This window comes from Eucyclogobius newberryi, unplaced genomic scaffold (genome assembly GCF_026437365.1).
Source record: "Eucyclogobius newberryi isolate DKJ021-1_F unplaced genomic scaffold, fEucNew1.0.hap1 SCAF_4, whole genome shotgun sequence".
In the NCBI taxonomy this organism is placed as follows: Eukaryota; Metazoa; Chordata; class Actinopteri; order Gobiiformes; family Gobiidae; genus Eucyclogobius; species Eucyclogobius newberryi.
The window spans coordinates 35,854,780-35,870,885 of NW_027316056.1; the positions used below are offsets into that span (position 1 = coordinate 35,854,780).

General features: G+C 52.8%; 1 protein-coding gene across 2 annotated transcripts in view; it reads right to left on the bottom strand.

Annotated features, from left to right (window-relative positions):
* LOC140377237 (uncharacterized) overlaps positions 1 to 16,106 on the bottom strand; it is a 71,842-nt gene that overhangs the window by 54,587 nt on the left and 1,149 nt on the right. The window lies entirely within an intron of this gene.

The window sequence follows — 16,106 nt, forward strand, 5'->3', positions numbered from 1 at the left end:
CTGTGCCTTCCTGTGCCATCCTGTGCCTTCCTGTGCCATCCTGTGCCATCCTGTGCCTTCCTGTGCCATCCTGTGCCTTCCTGTGCCATCCTGTGCCTTCATGTGCCTTCATGTGCCTTCATGTGCCATCCTGTGCCTTCCTGTGCCTTCCTGTGCCTTCCTGTGCCATCCTGTGCCTTCATGTGCCTTCATGTGCCTTCATGTGCCATCCTGTGCCTTCCTGTGCCTTCCTGTGCCTTCCTGTGCCTTCCTGTGCCATCCTGTGCCTTCCTGTGCCATCCTGTGCCTTCCTGTGCCATCCTGTGCCTTCATGTGCCTTCATGTGCCTTCATGTGCCATCCTGTGCCTTCCTGTGCCTTCCTGTGCCTTCCTGTGCCTTCCTGTGCCATCCTGTGCCTTTCTGTGCCATCCTGTGCCTTCCTGTGCCATCCTGTGCCATCCTGTGCCTTCCTGTGCCTTCCTGTGCCATCCTGTGCCTTCCTGTGCCATCCTGTGCCTTCCTGTGCCTTCCTGTGCTTTCCTGTACCTTCCTGTGCCATCCTGTGCCCTCCTGTACCTTCTTGTGCCCTCCTGTGCCATCCTGTGCCTTCCTGTGCCTTCCTGTGCCATCCTGTGCCTTCGTGTGCCTTCGTGTGCCTTCCTGTACCTTCCTGTGCCATCCTGTGCCCTCCTGTACCTTCTTGTGCCCTCCTGTGCCATCCTGTGCCTTCCTGTGCCTTCCTGTGCCATCCTGTGCCATCCTGTAAAAACGCAGCACAGATTTCTGCCAAATCAGCGCGTGAAGCACTTAAACGCTGCTAATCTTTTGTTCTAAACGAGCCTCCTCCGTTTCCCTCTCGAGTGCTCGGCCTGATGAGCGAGCGCGCAGCGACTTTAGAGCACTATTTACCACGTAGCGTTGGCTAAACAACGTGACGCGGCGCGGCGTCTGTTTGCAGGATCGATAAAACTGAGCTTAAGGGTATTTAATGTCATCCTGGCGGGGGGAAGGCATTAATAAATGAGTGGGATTAGCCTGTGTGCCGACTGTTAGCTTAAACGATAGCGCACATCCACCGGCACGCAACTGCTTTGATGCGGCGCGGAGCTTCTCGTTTCACTTCGTGTTTGGGACTTTCTTTATAAATGTCACAGAAACATTTAGTTCTAGAAGTTTATTTTGTGTTCTGTGATGTAACCAACGTTTAAAACATAAAAGACAGAGCGGACACCAAACAGGACGGGAGAGCGACATTACAAAATAAAATTAAAACAAATAAAATAAGAGTAACATTCGATCAAATTTGTCCATTTTCAAATTGACTCTGAATGTTAGTTTTTTCCATTTGCCTGATGTCTGTTCCTATCTCAGTCCAGGCCTTTTCTCCTGCCGCCAAAAGTACGTTCCAAAGGTGTATCCATTTACTACTTCTGGGCAGCCCAAATTAAATATATACTAGAATGGATTAGAAATGATACTGACTCTTCATATTTGGATCTTGAAGCGCTGGGACTAAATGCAGCACTCTCAGCCGTACCATTTATTAATAATAATTCCTTGATAAAAGGGCTAAATGATAATGTTGTTGTGAAAAATACCCTCAAAACTTGGCAAAATGTGCGCAGACACTTCAGAATAGTGGAGCAATATTCATTTTTAGCACCCATTTATGATAATCCTGATTTTCCAGTATCATGCACAGATGCAGGCTTTAAAATGTGGAGGTATATATAAGATCCAAGACCTCTTCTCTGGTGGAAACCTAAAATCTTTTTCTCAACTTAAGTTAGAATATAATCTCCCACAGACACATTTCTATCGATATTTACAGATAAGAAGCTATATCTTTTCAATTCCATTCTATAAAAATGGCCCTTATAATAATGAACTTGAAACTATTCTACTTAAGGCAGCTCAATTAAAAAAGAAAAGCTTGGGCTATTTGTATAAATGTATGTTTGTCAAATCCATTTTGATAAAAAGTAAAAATCTTTGGACCGATGACTTTAGAGCCCATTTGGACGAGTCAAAATGGAAACAAGTATTATTAAATGCAAAGAAAATGACATGTTCTAATAGATCTTATGAAACCCAATACAAAATAATCCATAGGCTTCATGTGACACCAGTTATTCACATTAAATATGATTCTACAAGCTCTCCACTGTGTCGAAAATGTAAAGCCAGTTTGGGCACATACTCTCATCAAATATGGTTTTGTCTCCAAGTTCAAAATTTTTGGCAATGTGTCCGAACAGAAATTAAACGCCTCCTACTCATAAATATTCCACCAGATCCTTATTGTTTTGTTTTAGGACTAGACACATATTCCGAGAAGAAACATAAATATATTTTGAGAATTTTATTATTTGCAGCCCGCTTAACAATCCTACAAAGATGGCAAGACGATGAACCTCCAGATCTTCGTATGTGGAGGGAGAAGATCATGTCCTTAATGCCACTGGAGAGGCTCTCACACGTCCCGAGAGGCTCTCACACGTCCCGAGAGGCTCTCACACGTCCCGAGAGGCTCTCACACGTCCCGAGAGGCTCTCACACGTCCCGAGAGGCTCTCACACGTCCCGAGAGGCTCTCACACGTCCCGAGAGGCTCTCACACGTCCCGAGAGGCTCTCACACGTCCCGAGAGGCTCTCACACGTCCTGAAAGACTCTGTAGGACCATTTGTTAAAAACTGGTCCCCACTAGCCTCCTTTTTTGGAGAGGAATGGAATAAGGTGATTACTATGGGCTTTTCAGATTAGGAAAACTATCACTAAATTTACGGGATAAACTTATTAATCATTAAAGTAGATATGCTATAACTTGATAAATTGAAGGGATCATGGTGAGCAGATATTACTGTAGATATGGAACTCAAGGTAAAGAACATAATTGGTGCCGCTCCAAAACCTCTTATAGATATAAAATACAGTACTTACTATTATTATTTGTATTTATTTATTTATTATTTATTATTATGATGATTATAATTATATTTTATTATTTTTATTATTATTATTACTATTTTTAATTATTTATTATTATTATTATTTCCCCCCCTTTCTCCTCTCCTCTCTTTTTAGGGGGTGTGTAAGGGTGTAGGGGTGTAGGGGTGTAGGTGCGTAGGTATGTATGTGTATATGTACAGGTATATGTATAGTGCGGTGCTGGAGTCCCAGCTTCGGCTTGACGCTGGGTAAGAGGCTTGATCCCAATTTCCGTGCCTTCTCTTGGACGGTCGAGTGGATTCCTGGACACGGGATGAAGGCGGCCCTGTGAGCTCCGCATTGTGGATCAGTACTGGCTCCGGCATGGGTCGGGGCCGCCCTGAAGTTAATTGGGGGGGGTCCGGTGTTGGCTTGCCCGTGCGTTTGCCCTCGGCACTGGTTCCAGTTGGGGTGGGCCTCAGTTTGGGATGCTAGGTTCCTCAGTCAAGTGGTGGGTACCAATGTTACAGCACCTGATGTGTGTATACATGTACATGTACCGGTATATGTGTATATAGATATGTATAAGTTTATGTAACTTATGATTATACTTGCTTTGATGTTTTGAGTGCACTATGTGGTGTCTTTTAAATGCAAAATCAATAAAAAATAAAAATAAAAAAAAAATGTGTCCACGGCAGGAGTTCTGAGGCCCAAGTTCATAGTTCTAAAGTTTAGAGGGACGGTGATGTCAACAGTTCCTCCTGATGTCGACAGTTCCTCTTGATTTTTGACAGTTCCTCCTGATGTTGACAGTTTCTCCTGATGTTGACAGTTCCTCCTGGTGCCGACAGTTCCTCCTGGTGCCGACAGTTACTCCTGATGCCACAGTTCCTCCTGATGTTGACAGTTCCTCCTGGTGCCGACAGTTCCTCCTGGTGCCACAGTTCCTCCTGATGTTGACAGTTCCTCCTGATGTCCACAGTTCCTCCTGGTGCCACAGTTCCTCCTGATGCCACAGTTCCTCCTGGTGCCATAGTTCCTCCTGGTGCCACAGTTCCTCCTGATGTCCACAGTTCCTCCTGATGTCCACAGTTCCTCCTGGTGCCACAGTTCCTCCTGATGTCCACAGTTCCTCCTGATGTCCACAGTTCCTCCTGATGTCCACAGTTCCTCCTGGTGCCACAGTTCCTCCTGATGTCCACAGTTCCTCCTGGTGCCACAGTTCCTCCTCATGTCCACAGTTCCTCCTGATGTCCACAGTTCCTCCTGGTGCCACAGTTTGCAGTTCCTTGTGAATAATGAGCACTTTGACACGATGTTATGGAAGAACACGACACATTTTTCCAGCTAAATTCCCTCCAAACGTGTGATTTTCTTTTCCTCCACTGGGACGTAAACACATGTTCCCACTCTTCATCCGTCAAAACAAGATTACCTTCTCTTTCCCATTTGTTTTTAATATATTCAGTAGAGTATTTGTCCAGATGAGTAATGCATTGATATAACTTAGATATCATGAGCCTTGATAAACATGTCATGACTTTGTTGCAACGAACCAACTCTCAAATAGTGTTTACGCTGCTTTATCCTCCGCTGTTCGCACTGTTTCCCTTTCTTTTTTCCCTTCTAACAATAAAAAACGACACCTTCCAAAAGTGAAAGTTGACGGCCATCGCCACGACGACTTGAGCGGCACGGTCGTCAACGCTCCAGCGCAGATCACCATTTCAGTCCTAAAGAGTCGCACTTATATATTCACAAAACCCACGAGTATTCTGCACTTTGGAACAAGCACAAGCACGATGTATAAGTACTTTATATATTTATATATATATATATATGAACACACCAACAGATGTTATGATATAGAGCATTCTGCAGAGAGTTCTATTTTAAAGACCCTTCGCGTAACTTTTTAGCACAAAAAATATATACTCACAAACGCATTTAGTTGTTTTAGGGGAAGTATTGTTTGGTGTGGGTAAAACTGACAAGAATAAATGTTATTATCAAACATATGATCATTTCTTAACTATTTATTGTATTTTATTCTTATGCACAGTCGGGCGTGACACAGTTAGAGCTGTACTTACTTTATGCGCCGCAAACGAAGGTGTTAAATCTGTCAAACGTGTTCCAAACCCTTCAACACGTGGTTAAGAGTCACACGCGTTCATTTAAAGGCCAATCCGTTTATGCTCCCCACATCCCCACAATGCATTGCGAGAGCGGTAAAAGCAACAGCGACAGCTCTTTAACTGGACACGACAGAATGAAGCAGAAGAGCTGTTTAAAGCCTCTGTCGACCTGAGAATGTGAAGAAAAACGCTGTTAAGCTACGTACAGACCGCGGCGGCCAATTCGCAACCGACGCAGAAGTTAGACGCCTGTACATTTGAAGACAAACGCCCCGGATCGTCCTGCACATGCGGAGGCGATGGGCTCCGGGGCCCGTCTGGGACCCGCATATACTTCAGAGCTGAGCAGAGTTTAGTCAATATCATTATTTGTTCCAAGAGCTGCGTCTTAAGGATTTTTTTTTTATCTTGCGGGGTTTGTTTTGGGTCTTTTTCCGGGTCGTGCAGCACGTCATCTCTGATTGGAAAGTTGAACAAAGCTGAACATGTCGCGCCGGCTGCTTTGAGTGCCTCGGGCGCCTCGTACGCGCGCCCAATGCATCAAGAGCGTACACAACGCAGGAATCGCGCCTCAAAAATGTAGAAATCGTGCGTTTACACAGACTTTGAATGTAAACTGGACGCTTCGGACGCCGCGGTCTGGAACCCCCTTTAGATAAACCGTTACGCCGCAAAGTAGCTAGCAATAACCGCTAACCTTAGCTTGAGTCACCGTCACAGGCAAAAAGTTGAATAATCCAGTCCGTTTGTTGTTTAATGTGAGATTCATGACGTGTATGGGGATTATCAGTCTTTAAATAAGTGCGTTTAAGATGGATTTGACCAATATTTATGACAGAAATCTATTTTTATCCGAGTTTTGCAGATATTCGGATGTAGCCAAGGGTTTAGATTTGGCATGAACAGTTAGAAATATCACTTTATACCCTTTTTACTTGAAACACGATGCAGCAGGTGTTTTGTTTTTGTTTTGTGCAACCTTTTTAAAATAGTTTCATTAATGACAAAACACTTTTGCTAATTGCGCATATTCGAACAACGATTCCCACTTGTCCACATCTGGTTCTCGTGTTCTAGAACCGATGCAGCAACACTAAGCACCAGTGAGTCCACCCGTGCAGTGTTAGCGCCCCTCACGAGCCTCCCGCGCCCCCCGTGCCCCCCCGCGCCATCCTCTTTGTCGCTGTGCAGTCGGCTGAGCTCCGGCTCCGCTGATCCGATGTGGCGTCGGAGGCAGAGGAGCCGAGGCCTTGTTTACCCTCGTCTTCCACTGCAGGAACGTGACACATGCACGAGGCAGGACCAGAGCCAGGACCAGAGCCAGGACCAGAGCCAGGACCAGAGCCAGGACCAGAGCCAGGACCAGAGCAGGACCAGAGCAGGACCAGAGCAGGACCAGAGCAGGACCAGAGCCAGGACCAGAGCAGGACCAGAGCCAGGACCAGAGCCAGGACCAGAGCCAGGACCAGAGCAGGACCAGAGCAGGACCAGAGCAGGACCAGAGCCAGGACCAGAGCAGGACCAGAGCCAGGACCAGAGCAGGACCAGAGCCAGGACCAGAGCCAGGACCAGAGCCAGGACCAGAGCAGGACCAGAGCCAGGACCAGAGCAGGACCAGAGCCAGGACCAGAGCAGGACCAGAGCAGGACCAGAGCCAGGACCAGAGCAGGACCAGAGCCAGGACCAGAGCAGGACCAGAGCCAGGACCAGAGCCAGGACCAGAGCCAGGACCAGAGCCAGGACCAGAGCAGGACCAGAGCCAGGACCAGAGCAGGACCAGAGCCAGGACCAGAGCAGGACCAGAGCCAGGACCAGAGCAGGACCAGAGCCAGGACCAGAGCCAGGACCAGAGCCAGGACCAGAGCAGGACCAGAGCCAGGACCAGAGCCAGGACCAGAGCCAGGACCAGAGCCAGGACCAGAGCCAGGACCAGAGCAGGACCAGAGCAGGACCAGAGCAGGACCAGAGCCAGGACCAGAGCAGGACCAGAGCCAGGACCAGAGCAGGACCAGAGCCAGGACCAGAGCAGGACCAGAGCCAGGACCAGAGCCAGGACCAGAGCCAGGACCAGAGCCAGGACCAGAGCCAGGACCAGAGCAGGACCAGAGCAGGACCAGAGCAGGACCAGAGCCAGGACCAGAGCAGGACCAGAGCCAGGACCAGAGCAGGACCAGAGCCAGGACCAGAGCCAGGACCAGAGCCAGGACCAGAGCCAGGACCAGAGCAGGACCAGAGCAGGACCAGAGCAGGACCAGAGCAGGACCAGAGCCAGGACCAGAGCAGGACCAGAGCCAGGACCAGAGCCAGGACCAGAGCAGGACCAGAGCCAGGACCAGAGCAGGACCAGAGCCAGGACCAGAGCAGGACCAGAGCCAGGACCAGAGCAGGACCAGAGCCAGGACCAGAGCCAGGACCAGAGCCAGGACCAGAGCCAGGACCAGAGCCAGGACCAGAGCCAGGACCAGAGCAGGACCAGAGCCAGGACCAGAGCCAGGACCAGAGCCAGGACCAGAGCCAGGACCAGAGCAGGACCAGAGCCAGGACCAGAGCAGGACCAGAGCCAGGACCAGAGCCAGGACCAGAGCCAGGACCAGAGCCAGGACCAGAGCCAGGACCAGAGCAGGACCAGAGCAGGACCAGAGCAGGACCAGAGCCAGGACCAGAGCAGGACCAGAGCCAGGACCAGAGCAGGACCAGAGCCAGGACCAGAGCCAGGACCAGAGCAGGACCAGAGCAGGACCAGAGCCAGGACCAGAGCAGGACCAGAGCCAGGACCAGAGCAGGACCAGAGCCAGGACCAGAGCAGGACCAGAGCCAGGACCAGAGCCAGGACCAGAGCCAGGACCAGAGCCAGGACCAGAGCAGGACCAGAGCCAGGACCAGAGCAGGACCAGAGCCAGGACCAGAGCAGGACCAGAGCCAGGACCAGAGCAGGACCAGAGCCAGGACCAGAGCCAGGACCAGAGCCAGGACCAGAGCCAGGACCAGAGCCAGGACCAGAGCAGGACCAGAGCCAGGACCAGAGCAGGACCAGAGCCAGGACCAGAGCCAGGACCAGAGCCAGGACCAGAGCCAGGACCAGAGCCAGGACCAGAGCAGGACCAGAGCAGGACCAGAGCCAGGACCAGAGCCAGGACCAGAGCAGGACCAGAGCAGGACCAGAGCAGGACCAGAGCCAGGACCAGAGCAGGACCAGAGCCAGGACCAGAGCAGGACCAGAGCCAGGACCAGAGCCAGGACCAGAGCCAGGACCAGAGCAGGACCAGAGCCAGGACCAGAGCAGGACCAGAGCCAGGACCAGAGCCAGGACCAGAGCCAGGACCAGAGCCAGGACCAGAGCAGGACCAGAGCAGGACCAGAGCAGGACCAGAGCAGGACCAGAGCCAGGACCAGAGCAGGACCAGAGCCAGGACCAGAGCCAGGACCAGAGCCAGGACCAGAGCCAGGACCAGAGCAGGACCAGAGCAGGACCAGAGCAGGACCAGAGCAGGACCAGAGCCAGGACCAGAGCAGGACCAGAGCCAGGACCAGAGCCAGGACCAGAGCAGGACCAGAGCCAGGACCAGAGCAGGACCAGAGCCAGGACCAGAGCAGGACCAGAGCCAGGACCAGAGCAGGACCAGAGCCAGGACCAGAGCCAGGACCAGAGCCAGGACCAGAGCCAGGACCAGAGCCAGGACCAGAGCAGGACCAGAGCCAGGACCAGAGCCAGGACCAGAGCCAGGACCAGAGCCAGGACCAGAGCCAGGACCAGAGCAGGACCAGAGCAGGACCAGAGCCAGGACCAGAGCAGGACCAGAGCCAGGACCAGAGCAGGACCAGAGCCAGGACCAGAGCCAGGACCAGAGCCAGGACCAGAGCAGGACCAGAGCAGGACCAGAGCAGGACCAGAGCCAGGACCAGAGCAGGACCAGAGCCAGGACCAGAGCAGGACCAGAGCCAGGACCAGAGCCAGGACCAGAGCCAGGACCAGAGCAGGACCAGAGCCAGGACCAGAGCAGGACCAGAGCAGGACCAGAGCCAGGACCAGAGCAGGACCAGAGCCAGGACCAGAGCAGGACCAGAGCCAGGACCAGAGCCAGGACCAGAGCCAGGACCAGAGCCAGGACCAGAGCAGGACCAGAGCCAGGACCAGAGCAGGACCAGAGCCAGGACCAGAGCAGGACCAGAGCCAGGACCAGAGCCAGGACCAGAGCCAGGACCAGAGCCAGGACCAGAGCCAGGACCAGAGCAGGACCAGAGCCAGGACCAGAGCCAGGACCAGAGCCAGGACCAGAGCCAGGACCAGAGCAGGACCAGAGCAGGACCAGAGCCAGGACCAGAGCAGGACCAGAGCCAGGACCAGAGCAGGACCAGAGCCAGGACCAGAGCCAGGACCAGAGCCAGGACCAGAGCAGGACCAGAGCAGGACCAGAGCAGGACCAGAGCCAGGACCAGAGCAGGACCAGAGCCAGGACCAGAGCAGGACCAGAGCCAGGACCAGAGCCAGGACCAGAGCCAGGACCAGAGCCAGGACCAGAGCAGGACCAGAGCCAGGACCAGAGCAGGACCAGAGCCAGGACCAGAGCAGGACCAGAGCCAGGACCAGAGCAGGACCAGAGCCAGGACCAGAGCCAGGACCAGAGCAGGACCAGAGCCAGGACCAGAGCAGGACCAGAGCCAGGACCAGAGCAGGACCAGAGCCAGGACCAGAGCAGGACCAGAGCAGGACCAGAGCCAGGACCAGAGCAGGACCAGAGCCAGAGCCAGGACCAGAGCCAGGACCAGAGCCAGGACCAGACTCAGGACCAGTGCCAGGACCAGAGCCAGGACCAGAGCAGGACCAGAGCCAGAGCCAGGACCAGAGCCAGGACCAGAGCAGGACCAGAGCCAGGACCAGAGCCAGGACCAGAGCCAGGACCAGACTCAGGACCAATGCCAGGACCAGAGCCAGGACCAGAGCCAGGACCAGACTCAGGACCAATGCCAGGACCAGTGCCATGACCAGAGCCAGGACCAGAGGCAGGACCAGAGCCAGGACCAGAGGCAGGACCAGAGCCAGGACCAGAGCCAGGACCAGAGCAGGACCAGAGCAGGACCAGAGCAGGACCAGAGCCAGGACCAGAGCAGGACCAGAGCCAGGACCAGAGCCAGGACCAGAGCAGGACCAGAGCCGGGACCAGAGCAGGACCAGAGCCAGGACCAGAGCCAGGACCAGAGCAGGACCAGAGCCAGGACCAGAGCCAGGACCAGAGCCAGGACCAGAGCCAGGACCAGAGCAGGACCAGAGCCAGGACCAGAGCAGGACCAGAGCCAGGACCAGAGCCAGGACCAGAGCAGGACCAGAGCCAGAGCCAGGACCAGAGCAGGACCAGAGCCAGGACCAGTGCCAGGACCAGAGCAGGACCAGAGCCAGGACCAGAGCCAGGACCAGAGCCAGGACCAGAGGCAGGACCAGAGCCAGGACCAGAGCCAGGACCAGAGTAGGACCAGAGCAGGACCAGAGCCAGGACCAGAGCAGGACCAGAGCCAGGACCAGAGCAGGACCAGAGCCAGGACCAGAGCCAGGACCAGAGCAGGACCAGAGCCAGGACCAGAGCCAGGACCAGAGCCAGGACCAGAGCAGGACCAGAGCCAGGACCAGAGCAGGACCAGAGCAGGACCAGAGCCAGGACCAGAGCCAGGACCAGAGCCAGGACCAGAGCAGGACCAGAGCCAGGACCAGAGCAGGACCAGAGCCAGGACCAGAGCAGGACCAGAGCCAGGACCAGAGCCAGGACCAGAGCAGGACCAGAGCCAGAGCCAGGACCAGAGCAGGACCAGAGCCAGGACCAGTGCCAGGACCAGAGCAGGACCAGAGCCAGGACCAGAGCCAGGACCAGAGCCAGGACCAGAGGCAGGACCAGAGCCAGGACAAGAGCCAGGACCAGAGTAGGACCAGAGCAGGACCAGAGCCAGGACCAGAGCAGGACCAGAGCCAGGACCAGAGCAGGACCAGAGCCAGGACCAGAGCCAGGACCAGAGCAGGACCAGAGCCAGGACCAGAGCCAGGACCAGAGCAGGACCAGAGCCAGGACCAGAGCAGGACCAGAGCAGGACCAGAGCCAGGACCAGAGCCAGGACCAGAGCCAGGACCAGAGCAGGACCAGAGCCAGGACCAGAGCCAGGACCAGAGCCAGGACCAGAGCAGGACCAGAGCCAGAGCCAGGACCAGAGCCAGGACCAGAGCCAGGACCAGAGCCAGGACCAGAGCAGGACCAGAGCCAGGACCAGAGCAGGACCAGAGCCAGGACCAGAGCCAGGACCAGAGCCAGGACCAGAGCAGGACCAGAGCCAGGACCAGAGCAGGACCAGAGCAGGACCAGAGCCAGGACCAGAGCCAGGACCAGAGCCAGGACCAGAGCAGGACCAGAGCCAGGACCAGAGCCAGGACCAGAGCCAGGACCAGAGCCAGGACCAGACTCAGGACCAGACTCAGGACCAGAGCAGGACCAGAGCCAGGACCAGAGCAGGACCAGAGCCAGGACCAGAGCCAGGACCAGAGCCAGGACCAGACTCAGGACCAGACTCAGGACCAGAGCAGGACCAGAGCAGGACCAGAGCCAGGACCAGAGCCAGGACCAGAGCCAGGACCAGAGCCAGGACCAGACTCAGGACCAGACTCAGGACCAGAGCAGGACCAGAGCAGGACCAGACTCAGGACCAGAGCAGGACCAGAGGTAAAAGGATCTGGGAAGTGGAGCGATCCGGTGCCAAGGCAGAAAACCGGCGTAAATCCAGGGAAACCACACCGTTTTTGAACTAAAACTCTTCCACAAGAACCGCCTGAAAATGGGCCCAGGTGGAAGCCGCGGTACAGACGTCGGTCTCTGTGGCGACGGTGCCAAACCACTGCCTGAATAAGTCACCGAAACCAGGATCAAGAGTTCAGTCAGGCGACGCCCGGCCAAGCTTTACGTGTGCTATTTACGAAGCAGAAGAAGTAAAGGACGATCGGAATACGACAAAATGACAAACCAGAGAGAGAACAACAACTAACATGACATCCAGCAAAACAACGAACTAAACTAAAGCCCAGGTAAACCCAAGCGACCCATTCGCCAACTTCAGTTTGACCGTCCACGCTCTGAGCCAATCACAACGCAGACCTCACACACCTCAAGTCAACAAACGCAGAACCAAACATCTGGATGACACTTGGTTTTCACGAGCCATTTTTAGCACGGCTTTTCTCGACAACTGCAGTCAACAGTCGCATCGTCAACAGTCGTTCTTGTTGTTGTTGTTGATCACATTTATATCTTAGTTCTTTGGAATATAACAGTAGTGAGCGCGTCAAAAAAGCAGAGTATACTTTTGTAGTAAATAAAGGCGCTTCAACTAAAGACACGACAAAGAAAAGGGAAGTAAAGAACAGACTTTGGGACATTGATTTGCACGTTTTAGCTAACAATAAATTAGCACAAGAGAGATGGAGAGAGAGAGAGAAATGGAGAGGGAGAGAGAGAGAGAGGAGCAGAGGAAGAAGAGAGAGAGGGAGAGAGAAGAGGAAGTGACAGAGTGAGAGCCAAAAGAGAAGAAGAGAAAGAGGAGCAGGGAGGTGAGAGCAGGAAATGGAGGGGAGGCTCTGAAGTCTGTAATTGAAATCTAATTATCACCTCAGTCCCGGCTGAAGCGAGTGGAGAGGCTCACATGCACAACACGCCGCACGTGCACAACACGCCGCACGTGCACAACACGCCGCACGTGCACAACACGCCGCACGTGCACAACACGCTCACACACACGCCGCACGTGCACAACACGCCGCACGTGCACAACACGCTCACACACACGCCGCACGTGCACAACACGCCGCACATGCACAACACGCCGCACGTGCACAACACGCCGCACGTGCACAACACGCCGCACGTGCACAACACGCCGCACGTGCACAACACGCCGCACGTGCACAACACGCTCACACACACGCCGCACGTGCACAACACGCCGCACGTGCACAACACGCTCACACACACGCCGCACGTGCACAACACGCCGCACGTGCACAACACGCCGCACGTGCACAACACGCTCACACACACGCCGCACGTGCACAACACGCCGCACGTGCACAACACGCCGCACGTGCACAACACGCTCAAACACACGCCGCATGTACACAACACACCGCACGTGCACAACACGCCGCACGTGCACAACACGCTCACACACACGCCGCACGTGCACAACACGCCGCACGTGCACAACACGCCGCACGTGCACAACACGCCGCACGTGCACAACACGCTCACACACACGCCGCACGTGCACAACACGCCGCACGTGCACAACACGCCGCACGTGCACAACACGCTCACACACACGCCGCACGTGCACAACACGCCGCACGTGCACAACACGCTCACACACGCGCCGCACGTGCACAACACGCCGCACGTGCACAACACGCCGCACGTGCACAACACGCTCACACACACGCCGCACGTGCACAACACGCCGCACGTGCACAACACGCTCACACATACGCCGCACGTGCACAACACGCCGCACGTGCACAACACGCTCACACACACGCCGCACGTGCATGCCGCACGTGCACATCACGCTCACACACACGCCGCACGTGCACAACACGCTCACACACACGCCGCACGTGCACAACCTGCCGCACGTGCACAACACGCCGCACGTGCACAACACGCTCACACAACACGCCGCACGTGCACAACACGCTCACACATACGCCGCACGTGCACAACACGCCGCACGAGCACGCCGCACGTGCACAACACGCTCACACACACACCGTACATGCACAACACGCCGCACGTGCACAACACGCTCACACACACGCCGCACGTGCACAACACGCCGCACGTGCACAACACGCCGCACGTGCACAACACGCTCACACACACGCCGCACGTGCACAACACGCTCACACACACGCCGCACGTGCACAACACGCTCACACACACGCCGCACACACACGCTCACAGCGGCCGCATCACATTATTACCACCGACATCTGGCGTCTTCACACACCAATAATCCTCAGCCACCCTCACCCTAACCCTCACCCAGGACTAAAGCAGGACTAAAGCAGGACTAAAGCAGGACTAAAGCAGGTCTAAAGCAGGACTAAAGCAGGTCTAAAGCAGGACTAAAGCAGGACTAAAGCAGGTCTAAAGCAGGTCTAAAGCAGGACTAAAACAGGACTAAAGCAGGTCTAAAGCAGGACTAAAGCAGGACTAAAGCAGGTCTAAAGCAGGACTAAAGCAGGTCTAAAGCAGGTCTAAAGCAGGACTAAAACAGGACTAAAGCAGGTCTAAAGCAGGACTAAACCAGGACTAAAGCAGGACTAAAGCAGGACTAAAGCAGGTCTAAAGCAGGACTAAAGCAGGTCTAAAGCAGGACTAAACCAGGTCTAAAGCAGGACTAAAGCAGGACTAAAGCAGGTCTAAAGCAGGACTAAACCAGGACTAAAGCAGGACTAAAGCAGGACTAAAGCAGGACTAAAACAGGACTAAAGCAGGTCTAAAGCAGGACTAAAGCAGGTCTAAAGCAGGACTAAAGCAGGACTAAACCAGGACTAAAGCAGGACTAAAGCAGGACTAAAGCAGGACTAAACCAGGACTAAAGCAGGACTAAAGCAGGACTAAAGCAGGACTAAAGCAGGACTAAAGCAGGACTAAACCAGGACTAAAGCAGGACTAAAGCAGGACTAAAACAGGACTAAAGCAGGACTAAACCAGGACTAAAGCAGGACCAAACTATGACCTGTAGAGGGTGTGAACGAGGGCAAAACCTGCACTTAAATGAAGAGCAACGGACATTTGAATAAACACCAGAGCGTTAACGAGCTCCTTTAGCTAACGCAATGTGCAAAGGTGCAAACGCTGACTCACAAACTTACAGTAAATTATCTTCTCACTTTGGATATTCTTTCTCTTGATGTATTTTCTTTTCCCATAAATTGTCTCTATTTTCTTTGTTGTTTGTCGTGTAATGTCAAGTGGATGCTAATTAGCTGTTGTGCTAACGCTGGCATATTTATGATTAAAGTGCCTATGACAGGTTTTTACGATGATCTAATTTTGACTTTATTTGATGTGTTTGTAGCTGTTGTACATATAAATTATAGTTTTACACCAATCGAGCAGGTATTTGTGGAGAAAACGAAATTTGTGGAAAATGACAGGAAGTGACATCACGGCAGGGACACTCACTCCAGTCAAAGTTTATGCAGAATTTAAACAACTTTTTTGACTCTAGAACATTTATCTAACAAAATAAAGTCGCTCTCATATATTTCTATTTGTTAAATAAAAATAATTGTGACATTAGATGAGTTTTGGCCCAGTGTTTGCTGAATAATTTCCTAATGTGATGTCGTCAATTACAAACAAGAAGTGAAATTACAAACCTAAAACGTGTGCTATTCTGTGATAACGTTTTCATTATGTTTAGTTAAATTCTAAATATATTTATCTGCATTTTAGTTCGATGAGTGGTCCGACCTGTAGGGGGCGCTTTAAGCTGCTGTTGACACATTGATTAATATGTATTTTTTTCATTCAAATAGCCTGAAAAAATACATAGAAATGAGTAAGAACGGCAATATGTCTTCTCATCTTGTCTCCACTATAGGCTCTACTCAAAATATCGCTACGGCAATATATCGGGACATACTTCTTGGCAATATGTGTAGTATCGTGATACTTTTAAACAACATGAATTCATAATAACTTGCCACGTTCTACTCGTATTATTAACCCGCTGACCTCTGCATGAGGCTGAATCTGCTGAGCTGGAAGAGTATTCGAGTATTCGGCATGTTGTCATTCTACCATTATTCTATTCTATTAATATTCTATTGTCAAAACATCCTTTCAGTGAACTTTGAGTGATGCTTTTCCCCAGGTAAATAGTATTGAACTGTAACATAATTAAATCGTTTAAAATCGTGTTCAGTGTAAAAAGTAATATTGATCTAAATGGGCTTAATAATAGAAACAGGTCCATTGACTTCCTGTTCAAAAGTGCAGATCTGATAAGCCCCGCCTCTTCA